Genomic DNA, 7545 nt, shown 5'->3' on the forward strand with positions numbered 1-7545 from the left:
TTTTTCGAGACAGGGTTTCTCTGTGTAGCTTTGCGCCTTTCCTGGAACTCACTTGGTAGTCCAGGCTGGCCTCGAACTCACAGAGATCCGCCTGGCTCTGCCTCCCGAGTGCTGGGATTAAAGGCGTGCGCCACCACCGCCCGGCGGTTCTTTTTTTTTATGACAATGAGACATGTCTGCTCCTGGCAGCACCAATATACTTCAGAGAAGATGATGGGCATTGAAGAAACTCCATATGGAGTTTACTTTCTTTGTAGCAAAAGTTATTCACTGGGCAAGAAACTGTCCTTACCTCGACTGCTGACATTATGCTGTCCAAATGGGACAAACAAGACACAATAGAAAGAATTGCTGAACTTTGCCAAGATAATGTAGGACAGACCTTCAGAAAATCCTACTTCACAGATAAGTCTGTCAGATATTCTTGGCCAGTATGCTGAAGATGGATGCCCCAACATTGCAAAGGAACCTTGAGTGACTGTCCAGGCAGCCAGCTGTTTCTGTCATTTCTCAAATTTTTTGGCAGTCAATTGTGTGCACTTCCTGCTTTCTTAGGTAATATTATTTCCTTCTTTGGTCTCTGAGGGAGTTAGTTTCTCTTGTTTACCAAATTCACAAAAGAAACTCACTAAAGAAGTATAAAGTGCATAAGGCTGAGAGACATCAAAAGATAGTTTTAGATGATAATGCAAGTTAGGATAGAAAGTGAATTAAGTACATTTTAGACTCACCAAGATAGGATAGATATGGAGTATTTTCTGTGAATGTGTTAATTATTAATGGACTAGACAGTATTGATGGAATTATTGCCCCTATATATTATATGTAGTTATTGTACTTATTGTATATAGTTTTCTTATATTAGTTATAATCTTTTTTATTTTATACAAAAAAGAGTAAATGTGGTGATATTTTGTGTATGCTCTAACAAGGAAAGCTTGCCTGAAGATCAGAGGGTAAAACCAGCCACTAGTTAATCATAGAGGCCAGGCAGTAGTGGCACACACCTTTAATCCCAGCCCTTGGGATCTCACGCCTTTAATCCCAGCACTATGGAGATAGAGACAGGAACTGATACAGCTGGGCAGAGAGAAGAACATAAGATAGGAGGAGACAGGAGCTCAGTTCTTTTGGCTGAGGAGTTGGTGAGGTGGGCGGTGGCTGTGGTTTTTCCTTTGTTTCTCTAATCTTTCAGCATTTACCCCAATATCTGGCTCTGGGTTTTTATTAAGACCAATTAGATTTCGTGAAGCATAAGAGGTTTATTGTGGGGACAGCAAAAGGCCATCTCAGAGAGGGGACATGAGAGAGACAGAGACAGACAGACAGACCAGAAAACAGAGAAAAAGAACAAGAGAGATAACTGGAGACCAGTCTGTGATGGCAGGGACCTTTTAAAGGATTGGCAACTTATGATGGTGTAGCTCGCTGCTGGTGCTGAGTCACTGTAGGCAGACTACAGGAGAGCCTGATTTCCAACATTCCTCCCTTTTATATATTATAAAAGATGAAGAAATAGGAAGGGGTGATGATGAGGCAGGAATGGGGGTGCCCTGCTCTTCAGACTGTTTCCTGTTGTCTGGGGGGCATTGACATTTTTGGGAACCCAAGAAAGCTAGGATGTTGGCCAAGTCCTGGAAGACTAGGCTGCTTCACTCACTATCCAGGCTCTGCAGGACCATCTGGGACTAGGGAAGTACAGGCAGTGTCTGTGAGGCTGGACCACCTGGGGCTAGCTGCTTTGAAGCTATCCAGGATGCAGATCTTGAAGAAACTCCCGGACCTGACAGAATGCTGGAACAGATATATATTAGGAGCAGAAGGAGTTTAGGGAGAAATTTTTCCTTGGAAAAATTCTCAAATTCCATTGGAAACTTTTAGGCCCATGGTCCTGGTAGTTGAGGGAAGGGAGTCTCAAGACCAGGGAAAAGGGGAGAGTTCCTATCCTCAGGAATAGGCAGGTGGGGAAACATGCTGTTGATTGACAGTACTTATCGGAGTTCATTTGACCCATGAGAGGTAGATTCAAGCTGATTCCCTGAAACTTACAAGTATTTTTTCATTTTACAAGAAGAGATAAGTTTTAGATATGTTAGCATTACCACCGTTCGTAATCTACTGAAATCCACATTGTTGAAAAGGCAGTAGACTCACACCTTTGTGTCATAGTAGATGCTTGAGAAATGATTTCGGGTTAAAAGAGTGACCACTCAGGATTGGAGAGATGGCTCAGCAGTTAAGAGCACTGCCTGAGCGGGGCGGCTGTAGCTCACACCTTTAATCCCAGAACTCAGGAGGCAGAGCCAGGTGCATCTCTGTGAGTTCGAGGCCAGCCTGGTCTACAGAGAGAGCTCCAGGACAGGCACCAAAACTACACAGAGAAACCCTGTCTTGAAAAGCCAAAGGGGGGGGGGGGGAGCACTGACTGCTCTTCCAGAGGTCCTGAGTTCAATTCCCAGCAACCACATGGTGGCTCACAACCATCCGTAATGAGATCTGGCTCCCTCTTCTGACTTGCAGGTAGAACACTGTATACATAATAAATAAATCTTGAAAGAAAAAAGAAAGAGTGAACCTTCTTTAAGGCAAGCCCTGGGAGGACAGAAACCTCCAGTGGAACAGAAGGGCAAAAGCTTGATTGATCTTGATTTTCAGTATGAATACAGACATGAAAGCTGGGCCTCTTCCCTCTATCTAGAAGACTGGGTGTATACAGATTAGACAGACATTTTTAGCAAAATGAGTAGCACTTTTTTTTTGTTTTTTGTTTTTTTTTGTTTTTCGAGACAGGGTTTCTCTGTGTAGCTTTGCGCCTTTCCTGGAACTCACTTGGTAGCTCAGGCTGGCCTCGAACTCACAGAGATCCGCCTGGCTGGAGTGCTGGGATTAAAGGCGTGCGCCACCAACGCCCGGCGAGAAGCACTTTTAAGTCTATACTTAGAAGACAATCAAAGGACATTGAAAATCTTGAGCTTGTGACTGTGATAATAGTAATCAGTGCTTTAGCAGCAGAGCTGGATTAATAGTTTATCAGAACTCTGTTGATTAGTGTTAGAACCCAACAGTAGCACAGTGAAAGAAATGTGAAACATCTTTCACTCTTTTTTATACCTTAAATCACTTTCCTATCACAACTTAAGCTTTCACATCCTCAGATCTTTACAACTTTCATTTACACACCTTAAAACACTTTCTTAGATCCCAAAACATTTTCTTAGAACTTCACAACTTAAGCTGTCTTCAGTCCTTACATAAACTTTCGCCTTTTTTCTATCCAATCATTCATCATGAGACATAGGTGGTTGATAACTGAGGGCCGTCACTGTAAAGTGAGTGTCTTTAAAATAAAGGAATTGTTAAAAGTTACTTTGAAATCCGTTTTGTGAGTTTATCTCTTTTCTGAGTTTGGTAACAAGGTGAACTGTGTCTAGACCTAGTAGTAGCTCTAGGGAAGTGAAGCCTGACATTTAGATATGAAGAGACTAAGAAGGCAGCTGAAGTCTTGGCTTCTGCTGTTAAACTCACAAAGCTACCTATCACTAGCCCACTAGCCTAGTTGTCAACACCATCAAAGATCTAAGGATGAATTTCACCAAGACAGCAGGAAGTACTGAACAAGAAGCCTCCAAGTCTATTAAAAATGACAGAGACTTACCAGTTACCTGGACAATCACCTTAGGTTCCTCCATGGTTGTTGGGGACAAAAGTCCCAGGGCAGCAACATTCTTTGGCCACCAGACACAGAAGATCTGACAGACCTTCCTGTGGAGTAGCAACTTGGTGTGTGTGTGTGTGTGGGGGGGGGGGTCAGCTTACCTTGTCTAAGCAAGACAAGGCAATCAACTTACCAGTGTCCTGCTTGTCCACAGTCTGGACAGGGTCTTGGCAGCAGGCAACATGAAGGGCAGTTTTTCACCCATTGGCTGGCTTTGCCAGGCTAAAAGCAAGCTTCAGGTGGAGTTCTTCTGTGCCCCATCATCTTCTTTGGAGGAGATTAGGGGTGCTGCCAGGAGCTGGCATTTCTTTCTATCATGAAAAGCTTTATTATTAAACATTTTAAATGCCATATTCAGTAGATCTCAAAAGAGGTTTTTTGTTTGTTTGTTTGTTTATTTTTTTTTTTGAGACAGGGTTTCTCTGTGTAGCTTTGCGCCTTTCCTGGAACTCACTTGGTAGCCCATGCTGGCCTCGAACTCACAGAGATCCGCCTGGCCCTGCCTCCTGAGTGCTGGGATTAAAGGCATGCGCCACCACTGCCCTGGCTCTGAAGAGTTTTGAGGGCCATTATCTATTAAGTATATCTAAACTAAACAAATGTTGTTTGTTTCTAGTTACTTGTTTAAGGCTTAACTTTGAAAACATATACAGGAGGCTAAATAAGGCTTGTTCCTCCAATTAATTACATTAGCACTTGGCATGACTATAAGTATAGTTCTGAACACATTAAAGAATATTATCATTTATAGGGTGACTATTAATTTGCATGTCTTAATTATCCTTAACAGTCTACAATAAGTTAGTAGCTTCTTTTAAGGCTAGGACTTTGCATTCCATCACTGTTGGGTTTTGCTTTAAAAATAGCAATTTTTGAATTGAAGCTCTTCTAGTATGTTAATAAACCTTTTTTTTTTTTTTATTTTTTGAGACAGGGTTTCTCTGTGTAGTTTTGGTACCTGCCCTGGATCTTACTAAATAAACCTTTTAATCATAGATACAGTCCATAGAAAGACTGGGAACTTAACTGATTCGTTTATAGTGTACCATTATATAATATTGCAGTTTTTGTGTGACTTAGTTTATCCAAATAGCTGAAATTTAACAAAGTGCGAAAAGATAAAGAAGCTAGACAAGCCAGGTGGTGGCTGAAAGGATGAACGGCACTGGTTGGTCAACGGAAGAGTCACAGGCCATGGCAGAACCCAATATTAGTTTTTAGACCTTTATTGGAGGGGGGGGGGCGGCGACGAGACAGGCCTTAGAGAGGTGCAGAGAGACATGGGGGTCTGTGTCCAGCTTTTAAGGCAGTATGGCTCCAGACAAGACCCCAAGCTGTGCATGTACAGAATCCTAACAGTGGTCCACGCCTTTAATGCCAGGACTCGGGAGGCAGAGCCAGGCAGATCTCTATTAAGTTGGAGGCCAGCCTGGTCTACAGAGCGAGATCCAGGACAGGCACCAAAACTACACAGAGAAACCCTGTCTCGAAAAACAAAAAAACAGAAAACAACAACAACAACAACAACAACAAAAAGCTAGACAAATATTGCTGTGAACCTGAGTAGACCTTAGGAGTTTATAAATCTTGATTATCAAATATCAAGCATATGCTATCTAAATTTTCTAGCACCTTGATGTTGAACAGTTAGCAAAGACAAAAGTAGTTAGACATAAATCTTAAATCCACTTTTGTTAATCTGAATAGACCTTTATAACCTTAAATTTTTCATCATATATAGTATCTTGTAAACCAGAGTTGAATTGCATATATAGTATGTTGTAGCAAATAGAACCTTAAATACAAAAGTCCATACCAATAATAAATATTTGAGACTTGCTGTTGCAAAGGAGATACAATTGAGCAGAGAGCTCATTAGGACTAAGAAGTTTTACAAATGTTGCTTTATGTCATGTAGTCATCTTAAGTTGGTGAAGTCATATGGTATGTACTCTTTAACCTTAGTAAAGATGGTTGCCAGCCATGTGGGGGCTTACATCCTGATGAAGACACCAGCCAAGATTGAGAAGAGCTACATGGTTGCTATTTAAAAACATTTGTTTTCTTATGTTTTTAAATGAGAACTGAATCCAAGTTACAATTGCACATACACACAGAGTCGAACCAAGTTAAATACATATATAGAGAGAGTTAAATCTCACACACACACACACACACACACACACACACACACACTCGTTGCATGAATCCTAAATGGTCTTATTAAAAAAAAAAAACCAAAAACCCAGGGGCTGGAGAGATGACTTAGTGGTTAAGAACAACTGACTGCTCTTCCAGAGGTCCCAAGTTCAATTCCCAGCAACCACATGGTGGCTCACAACCATCTGTAATGAGATCTGGTGCCCTCTTCTGGCCTGCAGGGACACATGCAGGCAGAACACTCTATACATAATAAATAAATAAATCCTTTAAAAACAAACAAACAAAACCCAGAGCCAGATATTGGAGTAAATGCTGAAAGATCAGAGAGACAAAGGGACAAGCCACTTTTTTTTTTTTTTTTTTTTTTTTTTTTTTGGTTTTCCGAGACAGGGTTTCTCTGTGTAGTTTTGGTGCCTGTTCTGGATCTCGCTCTGTAGACCAGGCTGGCCTTGAACTCACAGAGATCCACCTGGCTCTGCCTCCCAAGAGCTGGGATTAAAGGTGTGCGCCACCACCACCCAGTCACAGCCACTTCTTACCTTGCCAACTCCATGAATCCTCTGACTGAATGTCTCTGAGTCCTCAGCCAAAAAGGATCCCGCTAAAAAGGCTCCCCAGGAGAAAAGGGTTTAGTTCCTGTCTCCTCACACCTTACATACCTTTCTCAATCCAGCCTTATTACTTCCTTCCTAGGGCTGGGATTAAAGGCATGTGTGCTTCCCAAATACTGGGATTAAAAGTGTGTGCCACCACTGCCTGGCTTCCATGTTTAATCTAGTGACCTGTTCTGTTCTCTGATTTTCAGGCAAATTTTATTAGGGTACACAATATATCATCATCATCACACACACACACACACACACACACACACACACACACACACACACACATCTTAATCTGCTGAGCCATCTTTCCATAACCTGACTTTTCCCCCCAATCCCCCTTTTTTTTTCTCTTGTGTGGCTTTTGAGAATTGAACTAATTAGGTCTTCACCCTTGTGAAACAAACACTCTACCAACTGGCCAGGCTGAAGAGCAATGACTTGACATGAGTCTATTCAGAAAGTTCTTACAGAGTCATACAGAGACAGAGAGGGAGACCAAGACAGAACATGAGAATTCCCTGAAAGGAAGGGAACCAGGAGATGTAGTGTGCACTGTAGGATTTAAAACCATCAGCCATCCTATACTGGTGAAATTATTAAGGCCATTCCACGTAGTTAAAAGGAAGGTTTATTTTGTGGGGTAACTTACCAGGGAAGGGATAGGTAACAGGGTCTGGGAAAGGTGTGGAGCAGTCCGGCGGTGTTCTCTGGAGAACTCTGCTCGGTCTACCTCCAGCGTCCAGGGTCCAGGAACCAAGAGAGCTGGCCCATCCGGATCTCGGGTCTTCAGGGTCCTCTCTTGGCCCCGCCTTGTAGGCATGACAGTTACCAAAAGCCTCAATGGGAGTAGTACTTCCAGATCAAAGCTGGAATGGCTACCCACTATATCTCCCCCTTTTGTCTAAATAAGAAGGTTTAACCTAATACAAGACTATATACAAAGGAATGGTTATCAAATGTTGTCAAGGAGTAATGAGGGATAATGACCTAGATAAGATGGAACTACAACCAATGCGAACAATATCAGGCAAGAAACACATACTAAAATCCAGAGAAGTCTAG

Source organism: Peromyscus californicus, unplaced genomic scaffold (genome assembly GCF_007827085.1).
Source record: "Peromyscus californicus insignis strain IS unplaced genomic scaffold, ASM782708v3 Scaffold_3__1_contigs__length_106647218, whole genome shotgun sequence".
NCBI lineage: Eukaryota > Metazoa > Chordata > Mammalia > Rodentia > Cricetidae > Peromyscus > Peromyscus californicus.